The sequence below is a fragment of the Pteropus alecto genome, unplaced genomic scaffold (genome assembly GCF_000325575.1).
Source record: "Pteropus alecto unplaced genomic scaffold, ASM32557v1 scaffold13, whole genome shotgun sequence".
In the NCBI taxonomy this organism is placed as follows: domain Eukaryota; kingdom Metazoa; phylum Chordata; class Mammalia; order Chiroptera; family Pteropodidae; genus Pteropus; species Pteropus alecto.
The window spans coordinates 10,545,791-10,567,957 of record NW_006434373.1 but is presented as its reverse complement, the minus strand read 5'-3'; the positions used below and the strand labels follow the sequence as shown (position 1 = coordinate 10,567,957).

Genomic DNA, 22,167 nt, shown 5'->3' with positions numbered 1-22,167 from the left:
GCTCTGTTTCATGCGTACCTAGCAGATTTACCAGATTGTGAAAATGAATGTTTTCTATGCGCGTGGCTGATTTTTGCATGCATCTGTTCATTCATCTAAACCTTAGTTACATGCTGCTAGGAGAATGAAAGGCTATAATTTCTTCTTTCTGAAGCAGGAGTGGTAGAGGCACCATGATTTCTGCTTTACAATTCTGCACCAAAATGGTGACCACTTTTCTTCTTATTGTCTCAGAAAAAAAACGAAGTGATACAGCCGTATTTTCTTTTGGATTTGCAAACGATCCCGACCTTAGTGGGAGTTCAGTGCCTGAGAATATGGTCATCAGAATATAAATATCCAGTGGAATGCAAACATGAGTATTTAACTATATCATTTTTGTGTGACATTAATAAGCCCTTGCTAGCTTGTCACGTTTTCATTTTAGATGACAGTGCTTCCCTCAGATGTCAGTGGTCAAGTGCAAGAACAATAATACTAGTATTTATTTAGTACTTGGCATTTCTGGGATGCTTTTTGTCACCATTAATTAGTAAACCACAAATAATTTCTGCTCCATAGCTACTAGAGTCCTCAGTATTCATGAGGACAGTATGCTCTAGTGATGAGTAAATAGGGTAGACTTTGGATTTGGGCTCCAATTTACTGGGTGTCTAGTCCTTGGCAAGCCTCTGTGTCTGCGTCTGTAAAATGGGGATAGTGACAGGCTATCACACAGAGTAGATATGAAGATTAAATCATAATGTGCATATGAACTAAATAACCTAATGCCTGGCATATTGTAAGTGCTCATTATATCCTACCTGTAAATTAGGTGATGGCCACTTTGTGTTCCCAAAGCCCTCCACTTCTGGGAATCACATTATAGCACAATAAATTCCTTAAAATAGAAAAGTTGCCATGAACAACACCTTTCCGGACTCCCTCTCTTCTTCCTTCTCGAACTGCTAGAACTTCTTCAATCTTACTTTATTTTGCAGAGAAACTTCCTTTTTTTTGTCTCACTCCTGATCCAGCTCAGCCTTACCCCGGGGGCTCTCTTTCCACTAGCAAATGGCCCAACCAGCTTTTTTTTTTTTTTTTTTTTTTTAACTGAACAGAGTAGTTCAAGGGTCTCCAACCCCAGGCCATGGTCTGGTACCAGTTAAGAACCAGGCCACACAGCAGGAGGTGAGCGAACGAAGCTTCATCTGTATTTGCAGCCGCTCCCCAGCACTAGCATCACGGCCTCAGCTCCACCTCAGATCATCAGGCATTAGATCATCTAATAGGAGCACCTGTCCCTGGTGCCAAAAAGGTTGGGGACCACTGGTGTAGTTCTTTCTGCCCTTAGCCTAACTACATTGAAGGCGACTAAAGGTATATATTTTAAAAAGAAAGTTTCTTCCTGAAGAATCCTGATACCAGCCTTTACATTCCCTTTTCCTCCCTCCTCATTTTACAGATGTTATAGGTTACAGCAAGCCCTGGTTCACGAGCTGGCAAAGCCACTGCAAAAGTAAGGAACTTGCCCAAGTTCATATGGTTGGAGGTGGACTCTAAGCTCAGAGCCTAAGAATCAAGCTTCCTAGAAGTTTGTTTATCCCCAAAGTGAGGTCTCCGCATTCAAATCTAGAAATAAGAAATAGGGGAATGTGAGCCGGCGCGAGCCACCTGAAGCACAGGTTTTCCCCCGCTGTCCCCAGGGGCAGCACTCCCACCTGGACTGTCCCACTCGGCCTCACGGGGGAGGCGCTTCAGACCCGATTGCTCACCAGGACACTTGAGATCATCCATGGGACATTCGTAAAGAGCAGCACACCCAAGAATAAAGGTTTGAAGTCACAATCCAAGAAGAGAGTTAAAATCCTGCTAGCAGCAAGACACAATGTGTGTGTGTGTCTGTGTGTGTGTGTAGTGTGTGGATGGTATGTGTGTAGCTGTTGACGGTATGTGTGAATGATCTGGATGAGGGAATGGGTAGACCTATGAATAGTTCCGAGCAGCCCTATATGCAGAGCAATGGGGCAGCATTTAGTATAAGTATAATTATCTATATTTACTTTAATAGTTTCTGAATTATAGTCAAACAACATGACATAATTATGTTCATAATGATCATCTCAGTATTTACCAAGTACCTAAATGTTCTAGGCATTGTACTGGTTAGTCTTGGCAAAGGAGAGAGAAATATAAAATAGCAATTTTATGTTTTCTCATTGTCCAATCTAAGCCCTGGCTATAACTTACATATTTGGCATAAACCACACTCACCAAGCCCCACCAAGGACCAGTAAGATTTGGTCCTTGATCAGTTCTGATTCAAACTGATTTGTTCACCAGATGAGAACATTTGACATCAAAAATGCCAAACTTAGGACAGGTATCTGTTTTCCAGGATGCTGGAGCCTACACCAAAGTAATATTTTAATGTGTTTTTTTAATGTATTTTTGTTTGAAAATGGCTCCCAGTGACTGCATCCTTATTTTTGTTGGTCACAATCACAGTGGAATGGATGTGAAAAGTTGGGCAAGAGCCTAGTAAAACAGGCCGCAAAGAAGATAAATATGCCAACTCCCTTCTAGTGCCTTCTGGCTGGGATTTCATAGGAAGTGGTAGGGGGTCTTAATGTGTGCTACAGGTAGGATTTGATTTTCCTCTTACCCATCAATAATGGGATAATGCCTAAGCAAAGATGTGCGTGACACTGGAAATATAAGGGCCATGTAATTATGTCCGTATTTGCTCATTCTTTCTCAGCCAAGTCAGCTCTTAGCCAAATTCTCTTGTTCCAGAACCTTGGATTTATCCCTGGTAACTATTTCCCTCCCAGGGATGATTTTCATTGAGAATGTAATGTGTTTCATAAAAGGAGTCAGATTGTAAATTGAGAGTCTTTAGACATAGAACAACTTTTTTCTCTTTAGATTTCAACACAAAAGGCTTCATCTTTAACATATGTGAGAAAGAGAGAGGATGAGAGATGAAAATGTAAGTAAGCACTGATATAAGAGTGGAAAACCTGGAATCTCGTTCTTGTTCTTCCTCTGGTTCAAAGTGAGAATTCGTATGGCAGAGATCATAGCCTTTCGCCAAAACCCACTTCCACTTCTTCCTGGCACACAGTGATGTTTCCCAGCCTCTTTAGCAGTAATATATTGGCATATTTTGACCCACAGAATGTAGGTCCAGACTTCACCCAAAACCTTTACTGTCTTCCATGTTTTTTCTTGTTGTTAATAGCCAGAGAGAGAGAGACCTTGGAATTTGTAGGTTAAAGATGACAGAGCCGCTGGCAGCCTGGGTCTCTGAAGACTGCGTTGTACAGAAGGCACAGCCCCGGCCATTCCACCCCACCACAGATTAGATTCAACACAAACAAGAAAGGAGCTACTATTATGTTAAGCCTCTGTGATTGTGGATGTCTCACATTGCTGTAGCTAAAACATAAAGTCATTTTCCCTCTTCAGTTTCTGTAGCTATAAGGTAGGATTTACTTTTTGAAAGCTCCACCTATTCTACTTGTGATTTAAACGTGATGTGAATAAAAATACTTTCCTTACTTCATGTTCTATTCCAGCCCTTCTCCATTCATTTTTACTTAGTTGCAATAACAGTTTAAATGTAATTTTATATTTAGCTCTTTTCACGTAGGACACCACAAGCATTTTTCTACATCACAACAGTCTTCATAATTATAAATGTTAATGATTACTTAATGTTCCATCAAGCTGGTGTATCATAATTGTCTAAAACAAGTATGGAGGTGCTGCTGCTTTGAGAAAATCCAATTTATCAAAAGAGTTAAATCCGGGGGGTAACTACTCCTAAAGTTAAAGGAATTTTTCTCATCCGAAGAATTCTCTACAAGGGACTTTTAAATACTGAGCTCCCCTTGTGTTTCTTTGGTATAATTTAAATTACAAAAATGTGATACACCCTCAGCTACCTACTCTACAAAGCAAAATACTTGTAATATATCTATATATTTCAACATTTACATTCAGTGGCTATTGGATGCAGAGCATCCTAGCTTCTCTAAAACTGACCTGTTCCAGGCGATCTTCCTGTGTGTCTGATCTTCTCCACTTGCAGTGGCCTAACCAGGCACTGAAGATTATGCAGGACGCAGGGATGGGCGTGTTACATTCATGTGGGCTCACACTTATATTTATCCATTGTTTTTGCACATGCCCGAATTTTAAAAATATAACAATGATAGTAGAATAATAGAAATGGAAAAAAATCACTCAGAAGCTTATAGTAACAGTAGATGTGCTGCTTCAGTATTCTTTGTTCACCTTGCCTTATGCACACAGAATGTATACCTAGTTGTATTTGTCTGAATACAGTTTTATTTCCTCCTTTGATCATGTAACCCTCTGCGGGGACCATTGTCACATTGCTTCATTGTCTCAATATTACTACAAAACTCCCCACTATCTAAACTCTCACCATTGGAGCAGTCACTGTAACAACTTGTAGAAACTTTTAACCCAGAATTTACCATCTGGATAAAAAATTCCAACATGGGTTTGAATGTGTGTGCTGGCAAAAACATTTAGGTTTCATATGGATTCATATTAGAGGATTGGAGGGTGTTCAGCTGTTCTTCTGCCAGGATCGCACTGCGTGTCATTTAAATGTGTGCGTTATTGCTAAAGTCCATCTCATGTAATTAAGTATTCTAAGAAAGTTCCCCTAGCATGTCATCTCATTACTTATGTACATTACCATACATGTTTAATATGGCATAGAATGAAAACGTAAGTTGTATACAGTATCATACTATGAAAACACACCCATGAGTGTTCATTCATTGTTAAATAATTAGATAACTCGTGTTTTAAGTCCTTTTCATTATGTAGAAGACACTTGGTGGGTTGTTATATAGGCAGTTAAATTTTTTTAAATGTTTTTTTTGAGGGGATTTATTGGGGATTTGGGGTGGGCTGAAAACAATACGTTGGTTCCATTGATAATGATGGAATATAGGCTCTTGCTGTCCAAAAACTTGCTGTTTCGGCCATTTTCAAGGAATGGATTAGATTTTGGACGTTGAAAAATATCTGTATTTACCTATATCCCTTAGTAGGCTCTGAGTATCTTAAAAACGAGAACTGCAGGCTGCCCGTGGGGGTGCAGATTTGGCTGTTGTCCAGCCCCCTCCCAGATGAAGTTCTGTCACATCTCCCTGGAGCGGGAGCCTCTGCTGCACCCACACTGCCTGCTCAGCACCGTGAAGCAGAAGCCCTTCACCAAGGGGCAAGTATGGCTTTGCAATTGCTGTCACCGCCGTCGACAATGTCGGTACTGGTGTGATCCAGCCAGGCCGAGGCCTTGTCCTTTATCCAGTTAAGTACAAGGCCATTGTTTTCCAGCCCTTTAAAGGGGAAGTCACGGATGCTGTTGTCACTCAGGTCAGTAAGGTTGGACTCTTCACAGATATTGGACCTATGTCCTGCTTCATCTCTCAACACTGCATCCCATCAGAGATGGAGTTCGAGCCTAACTCCAACCCACCATGTTGTTACAAGACACTTGATGAGGATATTGTGATTTAGCAGGATGATAAGATCTGCTTGAAGATTGTGGGGACCTGTGTAGATAAGAATGATAAGAATCGGCTCCCTTAGAGATGATTACATGGGGTTTGTGAAGTGAACCCCAGGGCCTCCTACCTCGTTTGGTCTTTATCTTAGACGTGTGACTATTATACTTCACATGTCGTCCAGAGACTCAGTCTGGCTGCTGTGGGGGAGGCAAGGAAGGTTCCTTATCCCAGAAGCAGCTGGCTCTTCTTGTGGCTTAGTAGCCATTCCCAGATTTTGACTGTGTGTTCTAACTATAAAACATCCTTGGATCTCAAAAAAAACAAAAACAAAAACAAAACAAAACCAGGAACTATATTGTATTTGTCTTTGCCCAGCATTTAACATAGTGCCTGACAGTTGGTTTAATTCACATTGTTCTGTGAATAAATGAATGAACAAAATTGCTCTTGTTATTAAATAAGCATATCTCTGATTTTTATTATCTGTGGAAAATTAGGGCTTGTTACTCTTGTCAAGGGCGTAGGCAAGGAATTTTGGTGTGTGTTGCAAGCAAGGCAGCACCAAGACACCACATGTGTGTAAGTCAAAAGCCCTCCTCCCTCTTACTGTCATAACTGAGCCATAAGGTTTATTGTAATTATATTTGCTTTCTTGTTTTTTTTTCCTGAAGTTAATAATTGCCTAGGTTTTGTTTATTTATATTAAATATGCTTATTAATTGAAGTTCAGAGTTTACGTTAGGATTCATTCTTTGCATTGTACAATTTATGGGTTTTAACTACTGCATAATGTCATGTATCCACCATTACAGTACCATACAGAATAGTTTTATTACCCTAAAAATCCCTTTGTTCCATCTATTCACCCTGCCCCCAGTGAATCCCCTGGGAACCACTGAAGTTTTCACTTCTCTATAGTTTTGCCTTTTCCAGAATGTCATATAGATGGAATCATACAGTATGTAGACTGGCTTCTTTCACTTAGCAATATGCATTTCAGGTCCCTTCATGTCTTCTTTTTATTGGTGAATAATATTTCATTCTATGAATGTATCACAGTTTATTTAGCTTTCCATCTATTGAATTTGCTTATTTTCTATATATCTCTCACTAATTCAGTCCCAAGCTCTCCAACAGAGTTGTAAAGTATCTTTAAATACATCAAGTAACCTATAAATTCTTTTTTTTCCCCTAAAGTCACCATCCACTGCTCCAGTTGTGCTGGCTGCTTACTAAATTGTTATCTGGTGGCTTCCCTTTCTGTTTTCCTGGGAAATACTTTGTAAGTCCTTCGGCCTGATTTCTGAGTTGGATCTTCATTTTATTCCATCTCATGTATTTTTATTTCTTGGTTTATTCCCTCATTTTAATGGAGTACATCCTCTAGTAACTTCCTCAGAAAGGATACTTGGGAGATAGTTTTTTAAAAAGATTCGGCATGTCTGCAAGTCTTCATTCTCTCCTCACAGATCAGACTTTTCTAGAATTAAATCCCAAGAGGAAAACTAGTTGGCTTGCTGGTGGCTTAATATAAGCATGCTATTAAGACATTCCGAAATGCTTAGGATTCTATTATTTCTTATATCTTTGTCTAATTTTTTCTTTTGTACTAGCTTAAAAACCTCTGACTAATAGCTCCCCCCGCCCACACACACACACTTAATCTTTTTGTAAAATAGTTTGAATTGGCCATACTTTATTAATTGAGCATTAGAAACATTAATCTCTGCAGAAATCTATATTATAGTATAAGAATGGTTGCATTCACGTACTAGTATTTTCCTCTCCACTTTTGAATTGAAACAAGTACAGAATAATTAGACAGAGACTATTTCTGGCAAATAAAACAGTTAATAGTTGGAAAGGTATGTTTTAGTGAAGATTGTTTATAAACACACCTCTTGCTGCCAAGATCTTAAAGTCTAATTAATTAGTATCACCCCAGCCTCCCCTTTCCTCTTCTATAACTCGCTTTCATCTTCCTTCATTTATAAACACACATGAACACACACTCTTTACTCTCCTGCTTTCCCTTTTCCTCTTTATCTCAGTCTGCACAAGTTTGCACACAGAATTGGCTTCCCTTCTAGCTGTTTTGTCTCTGCACTCCATCAAAAAATATTTTCTGCATCTCTAATTTCATCAAGATATGCCTGACTGAGAATGTCAAAACCACTGAGCAGAAGTGTTTAATCCAAAGTTGGCTCTGCCAGTGATGATTGGCTGAGGAAATGACCTCGAATTTTTTCTTAATTATTTGTTAGGATGTAAGTTTTCACTTTGTGGAATAGATTCACATCCTGCTTCTCATTCCCTACTCTTTATTGTGCAGAGATCTCCCACTGATTTCCAATAGTGTTCTCTGGACCCAACAAAGACACATAGAGGGGAAAAGGTACCTGGCCAATTGTGGGAACACCACCTTCAGTGAAGGTTTTCCATAAGCAGAGAGTAATTTCATGATTTACTGGGCAGTCAGATTCAGGCCACATTTACGTAACTCCATAAACCAGGGTTTGAGAGTGGAGCTGGTCGCTATCCACAAGCCCCCGTGTCATCTAGGCAGCTCACGTTGTAGCTAAGGCAGAGAATTGGCGTTCCAGTCAGTGCCTAGCATTCTGGTGGCTGTGTGATATCAGGAAAGTCTATTAACTTCTCTGAGCCTTTGTGCTGTCACCTCTAAAATGGGGGAAAAACCATCGACCTCTCAAGGTTGCTGCAAGGAGAAAAAATAAGTATATATGAAAACGCTTTATAAATGATAAAGTACCATGTAAATCTTACTTATTATTATCTGACCTTAGAAATAAGAAACAAAATGGTACATTTTTATTCCAAGAGTTTTTTCCCTTTTGATTTAGAGTCTTTAAATGAAGGATATTTTGTGTTTAAAATATTTTATAGCTATAAAAATTATGAGAGGAAAGACTTAGAGTATAATTAGCAGGGAAGGAAGCTTACATTTCTCTGGGATGAGAACACCCATGACTCGTTGGCCCAATATGATACATTCATAATCTCATTTCATGATGTTCACCCACATGTTGAGAGCACATCATTCTCAAAGGGCACATTTAGTGAATATTTGAGAACGATAGTGATGAAGAGCATGTGCAGGAACAGGTAAGGTGGGTGGCACAGACAACCATTCGTTTATTGGCTGTAGTTGGAGTAACTGCTTCGGAGATACTGGTAAAACCATAATTCAAACCATAAAATAGGTGGATCTTCTTCCTCTCCATTTCGCCTTCTTTGCCAATCCCCTTTCTGCACACCATCTGTGCAAGGCTCAAGATCTGCAGCCCTCTTCCAACTAATATCTGGTGAGGAAGACTATAGAGCTGCAGCTCACATGTCTCGTTTGATGGGGTGTAGCTTGCAGGACCCTTCTAAAAGGGAGAAGCCTGAATCTTCATGGGCTGACGACATTGCTTATTTTTCAGTTTGGAAGATGATCTGTTTTATGTCAATTTGGCTAAGCTATAGCACCCAGTTATTTAATCAAACACTAACCTAGATGTTGCTGTTAACCACGTTTTGTAGATGTGGTTAACATCTACAGTCAATCAACTTTATGTAAATTAGATTAGCCAGGATAATGTAGGTCTTCATCCAATCATCAGTTGCAAGCCTTAAGAGCAAAAACTGAGGTTTCGTGGAGAAGAAATTCTGCATCAGGACAACATCAATTCCTGTTAAAGTTTCTAGCTCACCAGCTTGCCTTGTAGATTTTGAATTCCTTAAAATGAAGCTATCTAGCTATCTGTCATCTGTCTGTCTGTCTCTCTCTCTTCTATCATCTACTTCTATCTATCATCTATCTATCTATCTATCTATCTATCTATCTATCTATCTATCTATCTATCTATCATCTTCTCTCTCATTTTGGTTCTGTTTCTCTAGAGAGCTCTGACTGATACAGCTTCTCTCCATCCAGAGTTTACTTTTTCTTTTGATCCTATTATAACCCAACTCTCAGCAGTCTGGGGTCCAAAATGTTTTGTTTTGTTTCATTAGGGAAACCAATTGTTATGGGAACAATAAACCATGTAAATTAATTCCAAATTTATAATTCAACTCTGATCTTCTTAAAACCTACTAAACTTTGATATAACTGAATTCCTTTTTTTAAAATCCTTATCAATTTTACCTCATTAAAAGTCAAAACAGCTGCATTCTAATTCCATATCTGTTTTGGTTCTTATAAATATACAGTCTCTAATTATTCTAGATGGTTTCCCCACTTGAACACATGCCAATCAGTAGGGCATCTCAATGTACTGACAAGGTGGCAGTTATCTCAGGGTGCTGAGGCAGTAGAACTCAAGTGGTAAGATTTATATTTCAATGAAGTAGTCTTTCCCTTGACACTAAACTTGAAAGGTAGTGATCTCATAATTCAAGGTTTCACGATCACTCAGGAGTGAAAAATTTGTCCCTGTTTAAATAGTTATTTTTATTTGTAGGGCCAATCCTGGAATCTTTTACATACATTCTAGTCACTGGAACTCCATGAATCACAAATATTACGAACCTCACTTCTGGCCATTCCCAGGCAGACCGGTCAAGGTCTGGGTTCCGTGAGTCATTCATCACAGACTTCAGTTTTAACCCGTTCCCAGTGGGGTTACGTGTGAGCCTTTGCAATTGTCCGTGACTGCATTGTATATACACATATCGATCGCCCTCTCTAATTCCCAGACCTGGTGTCCTGCCCTTCTGTCTGGCTTGGGTGAAGCAGCATGGAGGCACCATGCTGGCCCCTGAGGGGTAGGAAAAGAACCTGGCGCCACTGAGCAGACATCCTTTAATGGTAATCCTCCAGCGAGTCAATGTCCTCCAAAGAGACCATGAGTGTGGCCTTGTTGATGAGGAGTGTAGTCATAGTCACACAAAAAAGTCCCCAGTCTCTGCCGTAGGACCCCATGCATGGCCCATTATCCCTGCTGCAAAAAAAAAAAAAACTGGACAGGATCTCCCCTTAGGAGCCTGTCAGCCCTCGTCAGTAATAAGCCCAGGGGCTACTCAGAATGACTGGAGGCACTCACTTCCATCCCCCACCAACTATACTGCCCGCTCTTAGCCTCTGCCACCTGGGGAGCCCCATACCACGCCAGGGCAATCAAGCTTGGCTTCTGCATGGTCGTGCAAAGCTTGCCATCAGCCAAGCTCCTGAAATATTTATATTTATACAGGCAGGGCTCAGATTTTTTTTTCTACCCACAGAAGCCACAGCAGGTAAGGACCGGGTATGGTTTGGGGAGCTTTGTTCATCCCATGATAGCAAAGCTATCAGCAGTGGTTCACCTGGTAGGGATCTCACTTACCAAAAGAGCCAGAAAGTTGGTCATCGTCACAATCTGTGCATTGGAAGAAATACACGTCAAAAAATCACATAATTTCCCCCTCCCTTTTATTTAGAGATTTAATTTCATTCATGCACACGGAAAAGCCAAAATGCCCTTCCTGATGGACACCCATCTCAGGACTCAGTGCCAGTACATTGCGGGGTGAGTGAGCACAATATGTATGTTCATTTTCAAAGATAGCATGATGTAACACCATAGAGCTTTCGTGGCTACCTATTCTGTTTTAAACTGTTAGAAAACTAGATGATTGGTGAGAAAATCTATAGAAGGGAAGGAGGCAGGAAGATCTACATTTTCAGCAAAGGCAGATGGGTGTACTCGAGGCTCAACTGGCAATTGTTCCCAAATATTTCAGCAAACACACCTTAGACAAGGGTTTTCTGAAAGAAAACAATGATAAAAGCCTGAAGATTAGGTGAATTTTCCCATAATAATGACAGCTGTCCCCACAGAAGCAGCTGAATTTATCTCAAAACTGAAGGTTTCACTAGCTTGTGCCTCTCATCAAATTGGTTTTGCATAAATGGGAATTATTTTTAAGTAGTCAAAAATGGTATCATTTCCTAGTGGCAAATTATTTGGGTGTATTTTGAAGCTAATTAAAAGGGAAATGTCCTATTTTGTAAAGAGCAGCATTTCTATGTTTTAAAAATCAGATGTTCTCAGTGGGGAGCAGGGTTTTATCTTTGTCAGTGTTGGCTATTGCTAAGTGCATCCCAGATTGAAAATCTAAATGAAATAAATACAAGGAAAGGCATGGGGGAAGTTTATGTTGGAAAAGCAGGAAGGAGACACATACACATATATAATACATAGATGACTTATCTGTGAATTTAGAAAGCCTTTTCATGTCATGTTGGTTGTTTTTTTTTTTTTTTCTATCTTGCTAGTTACTTATTATTTCACTGTAAGCATTGCAAACATGGAGGGCTGCAGAGGTGCCAGGCTCCATCATGGTGTCCAAAAATTGGCTTTGTACATATGCTAAATTAGAGATTGGCTGGCAGAATCAGTTTGCAGATCCTCAATTGGCAGGGATTTCTCATGAAAGAAGACAGGGCCCCAAGCCCATGGGGCTCACTCCAGCCAGCAGCAATGCAACATGCTCCATCCAACAAGCCAAAACCCATTTTAAAATAAATTCTGAATCTTTATCAGGCATCATGTCCAGGCCAGGTAAAACATTCCCCAAAAGTCTAGTCCCCTTTCCTGTTTCATGAGGAAGGGATTGTGTTGAATCTTGCATGAGCCAGAGCTTTGAGATTTTTCTCCAGTGATCCGGGTCATTTCACCAAAGGACCCAGGTTATTTCATTTGCGTCCTATATTGAATAGGCTGCCCTGGTGTTTACAGAGGAAAGTAAGAATTCTACAGACAAAAGCCCTTCTGTTTTTCCCTTCCTTGGGAATAGGCAAACTACATGATGGTTCTGATGCAAGAAGAATTAATGCAATGAAGAAACATATTAGACAGCCAGAGCAGATAGGTCTATTCCAAACGGATTCGCCATCTGGGTCTTTTTTGCTCACTGTGTCAACTAGGAGATGCCTCTCTCATTTAGCTAGTTGATGGTTTTACTATTCCCAAGAGATATATTTTATTCTATGGACAATGATGTTTTAATAATAATAAACAGTTTTTTTTTGTTGTGGTTGACCTTGGGGTTCTGCTTAATCTAGTTAAGCACTAGGGAGGAAGTGAGGAGACTTATTTTCTAGGCCAGGAGGTACCTTTGACTCAAATGATGACACCTGAAAAGTTAAGCAACAATTCTAAGTGGAGACAGTAACTTCAGTTACTTTACCTTCTGTCAAAGGGTATAGTGAAGAATCAAGAGTTGAACTAGGTGACCTTAATACCAATCAACACCTCAGTATGAAAGCTGGATCAGAGTCTTGCATCTTTCAGGTACTATCAATTATTCACCCACTTGAGTGAGCACAGAGACCTTATCTTCCCATAGCACATCCTCAGTAAATATCACTGAATGCTTCCACTGGGTTTTGTCTTAGTCTGTTATGGCTTCTATAACAAATACCATAGACTGGGTGGCTTAAAAAACAAACATTTATTTCTCATAATCCTTGAGGGTGGGAAGTCCACAATCAAGGTGCAAGATGGTGTGGCTCCTGGTGAGAAAGCCCACTTCTTGGATCATAGATAGACGCCTTCTTGTCACGCCCTCCTATGGTGGAGAGAAAGATCATCTCTCTTGCATCTATTCTTACAAGGTCACTTATCCCATTCATGGGCTCCCCTTCATGACCTAAGTACCTCCCAAAGACCTCACCCCCAGGTAGCATCACATTGGGAGTTAGGACTCCAACATATGAATTTTGGGGAGACATAAACGTTCAGTCTGTAGAAGGTTGATTATCTCATTGGGCGACACCAATGAGGCTAACATCTCAGGATTAATTCATGTAGGAACAAGCTTTGCATCAATACTGTATCATGTGTAATAGAGTGAAAAAGTGCTTAAATACGTATCAGGAGATTTAACTTCTGGTCCTGGCTCTGCCCCCATTATGTTGAATGACCTTCAGTAATTTATTGATCTCTGGGATTTTTTTATTTCCTTGTTTCTAAAATGACTAGATAATTGCTGAGCTTCCTTCAGTCCTAAAACTATATGACTTTATGATTCCAAATCTTAGCCAACCATCTAAAAATGCATTCTCTGGATTATGGAAGATATCTACTAGGCCTAAATAGAAAGGCTAGTCTTCCTGGTGCAAAGAGTTACTCTAAGCACATGGCCTAAACACAATGATTCAGTAGTACCACCTTCCTCTTCCCCTTAACAGGTGCTCTTTCAGTAGAGGTGAGAGGCAAAAGGGAAAGAATAGGCACTTATGCACAGAACAAATGCAGAGGCTGAATATGGCTCTAGACAGCACTGTAGTCTATAGTATTTAGAGAGGGAAGAATGAAAAAGGGAGAACTCACCTCTAATAACATACTACTTCCTACTAGTTTAAGTTCTTTTAAGGAACCATTTAATCCACTGTTCATGGAATATGCTTCCCATAGTGGATTGAATGGTGGCTTCACAAAAGATATGTGCACATTCTAATCCTTGGAACCTGTAAATGCAGCCTTATTTGGGAAAAGGGTCTTTACAGACATAGATACTATGTTAAGATGAGATCATCCTGGATCATCCAGGTAGGCCCTAAGTCTAATGACAAGTGTCATGAGGACACACAGAGGAGAAGACCACATGGAGACAGAGGCAGAGATTAGAGTAATTCAGCCACAAAGACTGCCAACAGCCAGCAGAAGTTGGCGGAGGCAAGGAAAGATTCTCTAGGGAGGGAGCACAGCCCTGTAGATACCTTGACTTCAAATTTCTGGTCTTTAGAGTGGCGAGAGACTAAACCTCTGTTGTTTTAAGCAGCCAAGTTTATGGTCATTGGCCATGGCAGCCTTAGGAAACTAACACACTTCAGATGAGTATATTTTAAAAGATGCACATCATTCATCGGGAACAACAGTATCTCTTTTACTATTTAACATCATGGTTGGTCATGCTACTAATAAAAATCAAAGAACCCTGACTTAAACCATAATATTATTATTAAATAGGAATATTAGAACTCTTTTGAAATAAACTCATTTTTTGCTCACATAATAGCTGCCTATATATTCCACCTCCTGAATGAACCACTATCTTCTTAGGACTTTCTGTAGAAGGGAAACACCCCACTGTCAGGGAAAAGGGCCTCATTTTTATATTCCTCTACCCCGGCTTTGCTTTGGTAACTTCGTTTCTGTACCAGATCCACACTCTTCATTAACCTCTTCATTTTAGAGTATTTCAGCTTCCTACAGCAATAGTATCAATAATATTCTTCTGTTTTATTATACGTTTACCAAACAGTTGACTATCAGTTCTTTTGGCCAGAATTTGTTGGCCTGTTCTCAGAGCTCTGTCTCAATACATATTTTAATAACCATTTTCCAACATGGTCATCATTTCAAATCTAGAATATGATGTTAATCAATTTACTGGTTCACAATTGAGAGTGAACAGCTTACAATGTTTGTGACAATATTGGATTTATTTATTTCCAAGTGAGTGATTTTTAAATAACAGCACATTGTGTGTTCCCTTGTTTTTCACAATCCAGTTTCAGTATCTAAGCAACTTTGCCTTGATGGTTGACTTCTACTGGGGAAACTATGAAGCATTGACTTTGTACTGGTCTTGGATCTCCCTGACATTTCTGTGTTTCCATGGTGCCAACCACTGGGTAGTAGCACTTATTTCTCCTTTCACATCTAAATATTATCACTGGAAAGAACCCACTTTATACTCCACTGTTACCTTACTTCTACTGCTTTTTCTTATTATTCAATTCAATTCAAAAAACATTTATTAAATACCTAAAACATACTAGCCAGGTAGAAGAAACCAACATACAGACGGTTCCTTTCAGTAGATGGTGGTAAGGAGCGACTTAGATTAGGTGTGAGCCAGTGTGTTCGGATTTATATAAAAATTGAGAAATACCCTAGAAGGGAAATTTGTTGTCAGACAGACTTCTCTCGTCCTTAAATGGACTAGGGATCTCAAGAATTCATCTCTTAAATGGACAAGGCAAGTTGGCTATTTACTAGTCACAATCAGGATTAGGAATGAGGGTTTTATAATAACTTTTGGTTTCTGGTAGTTATAGAAAGGGAGCAAAACATCAATAATGGCTCTATCTCAATACCAGTGGAGGCCAGCTAAATGTGGGAAATGTCAAATCAAATCTGTTAAAGCAAAAAAAAAGGACAGAAAGGAAAGGAGAGAGGGAAATAAAAAAAGGAAAGATTGCATTATATAACCATTAAATGTTAATGAAAAAATTTAACAGATCTTGAAATATTGTCATATATTATTTCATTAAATAGTTTATATTTCTTTACTCCACCAGTTCTTTTTGTTTAAAGGGAAAGAAGGATTAAATAAGCCCTAAGTATTACATTATGTTAGAATCTTTGAGCTGCTCCCATAGCTACATGATAGTCAGTCCAACTCCAGGTTCAGTATTCGAAAGCTAGTATTGCTCTTTCACTAAATTGTTCTCAACTCAACTTTTAACAAAAATGAAGATGTTTTAATCTTCCCCCTCCTGACTCTTATCTTATTGTTCAACTGTTTGAGAATTTCGACAGTCAAGGGGTATTATTTATTAAGGCCCCAAACAAACATATCTAAAACCAAACTAATCTACATACATACGCTCCAAAATGCCACCTGTTGTTCCTCCTGGGTCTCCTCCCTCTATTGTTGGAACACTTCCCAACTCCCAACACACACAGAGGAATGTGAAAGGGAATTATTCAGGACCAGTAATAGCATCTCCAGTCAATATCCAGGGCTCAAAGGCTGGGAAGCAGGACTTGGTAGCAGAACCTGTCATTATACTGTCACGTTGCCCCAGACAGTCTTCTTGTCCCAGCTGCATGCTCTGTTCTCACCATCACCCCGCCCTCCACCTTCCATGTGCAGATGATGATTCTCTTCTTTTGTGTTAGTGTACAGGCTCAGCTGCTATAACAAGACCCAAAGCTATAATAGCTCGAACAAATGAAGTTTATTTTTCTCTCACCAGAGGCAGATGGGTGGTCCAGGTGGGTAGGCAACGCTCCTCCTCAAGGTCATCCAGAGACCCAAGTTGTTTCTACTTTGTAGCAATGACAGCCTAATCTGCATGGCTGAAACTGGCCCCATACCTTGTTTGAGTTCCAGCCTGTGAGATATGGGACAAGAGAGTAGAGGACAGTGGCTTCCTTAAGGGATTAAGTGTTGCACACACCATTTGTTTCATTCACAGCTGCGAGTGGAGCTGGGATATGCAGGCTTTAAGAGTAGACTATGCGCCCTGCTAAAACTTGAAGGAAGAGGTGAGAATACATGCCGGGGCCATTAGTGGTCTCTGCCACGCCCCTGTGCAACCACCACGTGATGTCTTCCCTGTTATACATGCATCACCCTGCATTGCAATTTTTTATTTCTGTTTATTCCAAGAAGGGTAAGACCCACCCAAACCAGTCAACTCAGGGAAGCCAAATATCAAGAAGAGCAAAGAAATAAATTGCTAAATACTAAAAAAGTTTCATCATATAGCTTCTTAACTATAAATGAGAAATAGATCTTGCAAATTACGACTAATTTTTACTTGATATTTCTTATTTGCCCTTTTCTTTTGTGGTTTTAAGTTCTCAAACTCCCAGTACTTTTGTGTCTATTAATGCTTCTTTAATACGGTTTAAAGATGGTAGGCATTATCTGTTCTTTAATTATGTATAATTATTAGATATGTATATAAAGATTAATAACAAATTTCAGCTAACTTTTAAAAAACTTATTCCATCTAAAATGACAAAGATTAAAAGCTTTTATATTTAAAACTAAAATTACTCAAAACATTAGATATTTTGCATTTTCTACCATAAAATACATACTATGTTGAAATATTAGGCCAGCAGTGTATGATTATTTCTACCCAAAAGGAAATAATAAAGATGCATATTTCTATAATTTGAAAGAGGGGAAGACAGTTGACCGGAGTAGGGTCATACAGAGAGTGTTGAGTGTTAAAGCCAGAAAGAAACTTAGAGCTCATCTTTCCGGTTTAGAAACTGAGGTCCCAATAACCTCAATTTTTTTATCTCAAGAATGCCACCGTTTGTGGCATATTTTCCATGGCAGATAAAAATGAGTTGCCAAATATAATTCTGAATATACTTACTGTTATTTAGCTTTGGAAAAAGGCCAAGACCGACTGTTATGGAATATGGTGATCTTCTCATATTACTGTAAGTTATTAAACATATAACCCTTTTGAAAAACTGAAAAGTTGGTATTAAGAATGGCTGGATTTAAGAAGACTGCCATAAAGGCCATATTGCTAAGCACATTGAATGGATGAAATTAGTCTAACAATCATAATCAACTAAAACGTTTTACCAATGTTCTTAGGAATCAGCTGTGTGGCTGGCCAGCCAAAGACATAATATGCCTTCACAGCCCGGGCATCACATCCGGATACAGGACAGTGGGAGCCCCCGTTTCAAGTTTAGAAAGAGCAACACCAAATTTGGATCTGTCCAGAGGAAGGCAACTCAGAAGCGAGAGGATGGTGAATCTGTATCTTAGGCTTTCAGAAAAACAATTATTAGAACTAGGAACGTTGGAAGACAAGACTTAGGAAACATAATAACCATCTTCAGATACTTGAAGGGCTGCTCACTGGTCTACTTACACAGGAGCAGGATGATCACTTGCCAAGAGAGTAGAAGGGGGCCTTGCCCTGAATAGAGCTTCCTGGAGGTAACTTCGAAAACCCCTCCCAACTCTAAGTCTCTGATTCTCTGGGATTCTTACTCCAGCACCTAAGTTGCTGATCACATACAAGAAAGAATGCACCATACCTAAGGATGGGGAACCTGCTTCTTGCTGTAAGAACCTGACAGATTTGGAGAAAACTGTGTGTGCGTGTGTGTGTGTGTGTGTGTGTGTGTGTTCCTTTCAATCAGGCACTGGGGATATGAGCTACAAAATATACTTCCTGTCCTCATGTGGTTACAGTCCTAGTGTGAGGATACTGAGTTACTGAAGACAGATGAAGCCACTATGAGCTCAGAACCAACCCCAAGCCCAAGTGATTAGGCACCAGGAAATGGGAGTTTAAATTTGTATGGCCCTTTTTAAAAAAGCAATTTCTGTATACTTGTTAAAACGAGCATGCATTTCTTTTTAATCTAACATTTATTAACCAATTCCATCACACTGTTGTCAATCCTCACCAATCCCTGAGTCAGGCACTTTTATTGTCCCCATTTTTCAGATGAGGAAACTGAGGCATACTGAGGTTAAGAGACTATTTAGTCTCTTACAGAGCTGGTCAGTGGACACAGTCTGGAACTGGTTTAGAGGGAGGCTGTGAGAGTTGGAATTTCGTAGCCAATCCTTTGGAGCCTAAATGAGCATGTAATTTGACCTAGCATTTGCAATTCTAGGGTTTACCCTAAGGACATATTCAGACAAGTGCTCTAAGATGAATGTTCTGGGATATTTGTTACAGCTTTGTATATAATATTTTAGGTATCAGGGCAAATGTCACATCCTCAAGCTGTTTTGCTTCCCTATCCCTCCCACTCACTCTGTCCCTTTATTTCACCCTATTCCATTACTAAATTCTGTTCTCTTACCAATCTTTTCACGGCCTGCAATTGTTTATTGGTTTACTTATTTATTAGTTGTTTTGCTGACTGGAACATAAGTTCCATGTAGTCAGGGAGCTGTTATCTCCATCACTTACAATAGTACCTGGCACATAAAGAGTACTCAGTGAATATCTATTGAATAAAATGAATAAATTAAGAACAAAAAGTTGGGGGAAATTAAAATCTTAATCATTAGGGGATTGATTAGATAAATTATGGCATATCCAAAAAGTAGAATACTCTGTAGTCTTTATAAATGGCTATGTAGATTATCCCCTACATAAAGGTATGTCCTACCTGTTGGTTAAAAAAGAGGTGACATAATACATGAGTACATGACCCCTGGTAGCCAACCATAGAATCTACCAAGTTTAAACAGAAAACAAAATAGTTTATTATAGGCTACTGGGTAACTCACAGACCCACTAAGACGCAAGGAGCGCTTCCGCAGGCAGAACACAACATTGGGAACCTCACACATGAGTTCTGCCTCACCTTGACTGCTGACTAGCAATTCGATCTCCGGATAAGTTATCTTGTAACCTCCATGTTCTTCAGGCAAACATGGATGATAATACTCGCCTTATCTACACCTCGGAACTGCTGTGAGGGCATATGAGATGCCAGACATTTGACAAGTGAAAAAGAAAGAACAAAAAAGATGTATACATTTACATCATTGTCATCTGTTATCTTGAATGTGTGAGCACATATACTTCATTCCGAAGCCGTATTACTCGGCATTGGGATGCCACTGGGATGCCATTGGTCCACTCCATTAACTAACCGTACATTAAATTGCCCATGCTAGGTCTGGACAAAAAGGCTACTAATTCTGGCAGTTTATCAAGCTTTTCCTAAAATCATCTTCCATGTGAATTTAGTCACTCTTCCTGTGGGGCGACCTGTCCTTTTCTCCAGGCTCACTGAGCTTGCCATTGGAGGATGCCGTTCTCATCTCTGGGTCCTACACTGTGCTAGCCTCAAAGCTATGCTTTTTCTCTGAAAGGCTTCCCTAAGCAGCATCCAAAGGCTGTTAACCAAAGCTTCATGTATGGTTTAGGCAATTGACTAGGTATATATCAAAGGCTGGATTCAGTGAGTTTTAAGATGTCCTTATACAGAACAACACAGGTTTGAACTGTGCAGGTCCACTTATATATGGATTTTTTTTTCCAATACATACTGTAAATGTATTTTCTCTTATGATATTCTTAATATTTCATTTTCTATAACTTACTTTAGTGTAAGAATATAACACATATTACAAAATATGTGTTAATCGATTCTTTGTTATTGATAAGGTTTCCAGTCAATAGTAGGCTAGTGTTTTTTCCAATAAATACTGTAAATGTATTTTCTCTTATGATATTAATATTTTGTTTTCTATAACTAACTTTAGAATATAACACATATTACAAAATATGTGTTCACCGATTCTTTGTTATTGATAAGGTTTCCAATCAATAGTAGGCTAGTAATAGTTAAGTTTTTGAGGAGTCAAAAGTTATTCTTGGATTTTCAATTGCACTGGGGGTTGGCACCCCTAATCCCTGCATTTCAAGGGTCAACTGTAATTCCATTTTTTGCATATCTTTGTATATGTTTTTTAATCTTTGGTTCTCAATGCCTACTTCTCATTAGAGGAAAAGAGCATTGTGATGCGACGGGGGATTTTAATGTAGTACTGATATCGTTAAGAAGAACTTTAATGTTCCTGGAACCAGGCATGTGTTGCCAGGTGGGGTGATTTTCCCATTTTCTATATGTCCAGAGGCCTTTCCTGGCAGAACTTCTAGCCCATGGGACTTTCATCTTCATCTTGCACGAAGGATACAATTTGGTTCTGATGCATGGATTATTGAAGCCGCTGAGCATCCACACAATCTGTTATGCTAAATCACACCTGGTGTCTGAACAGAGAAGGCTCTGGCAAGCATCCTTGCCACTGGGACCGAGGCCTCTGACTCTGACGCCAAAACATGGCAGTGTTGTAGAGAGCATTCCGAGAGCCTGGCTCACCGGCATGGTAAATTGACCTGCTTGTTCTCACGTTAAATGCTTTATGAAAATTTACTGGGTGCAAAAAGAGGGAAGAAAACCCAAGTGATTCCGCAGTGAGCCTGCCTGGCATCAGTAAAGGAATGAGACCGCTGAGAAAGTGGATGTGAAAAGCTGGCAAGAGAAAAAGGTGTAAAATGCAATGAAAATCAAGTGTGGTCCCAGCCTTTGCATTGTTTTATTAGCATTTTCTCGAGGAAGATATTTAATTATAGATCTGGGATTCGTGAGCTAAGGAGGATGATTCCGGGCTCTGCCACTTTCTCCACGGCTCCCATTGTCAGAGGAATTGTGGGATGCTCCACTGTACTGCAAAGAGAGATGTCCTCCCACGTGGCGTGGTCCTTGAGAAAGGCCCTTTCCTGTAACCATAGTTCTCATAGGGCAAAATCTGCCTTTTTTAAAAGAAATAAAATGCTCTGGTGGCCGCCATCATCCTCCATTCTTCAGTTTTCCATAATAATTTTTCTTTTCCTTGTTGATTTCAGAATAAAATAAAGAACAGGGGGGAAAGTTCTACTTTTTAAAGTACCTATAAATTTTCACCTAAAAGAAACAAAACTGTTTTAATTACCACTTTCTTTGGGAAATAATTCGGAAGCAAGATAACAACAAACCATGGGAAACAAATGACTAGCTTCTATAAGATGAGTGTGTGAATGTATATTTGAGCAACAGAAATGAAAATATGCAAAGGTAAGAACCAACTGGTAATATCGTGCAGGGAGTTTAAAAATTCCTTTTTTAAAGCCTCACCTACCTTCAATGAAACTTGCCATGATAATGATCCAGTTTAGTGCACTGCAAGAAATCTTTCTTTACCTTCTATTTCTGCCGTCACGGAGCTTATTCAGTTACCTGATTTCTTTATTCAAGGCTGCCAGGGAGACTAATTAACACTACGGAATCTAAAGAATCCTGTGTGGGACGCTGCTGGGCCACCGGCCACCAGCCACCGGGTAAAGCTTCCTCCCCAGAAT

General features: G+C 39.6%; 1 protein-coding gene and 1 pseudogene across 2 annotated transcripts in view; both read left to right on the top strand.

The window, feature by feature from the left end:
• CLYBL (citrate lyase beta like) overlaps positions 1–22,167 on the top strand; it is a 208,081-nt gene that overhangs the window by 144,645 nt on the left and 41,269 nt on the right. The gene's annotated exons all lie outside the window — the stretch shown is intronic.
• Positions 5,154–5,644, top strand: LOC102896349 (annotated as a pseudogene).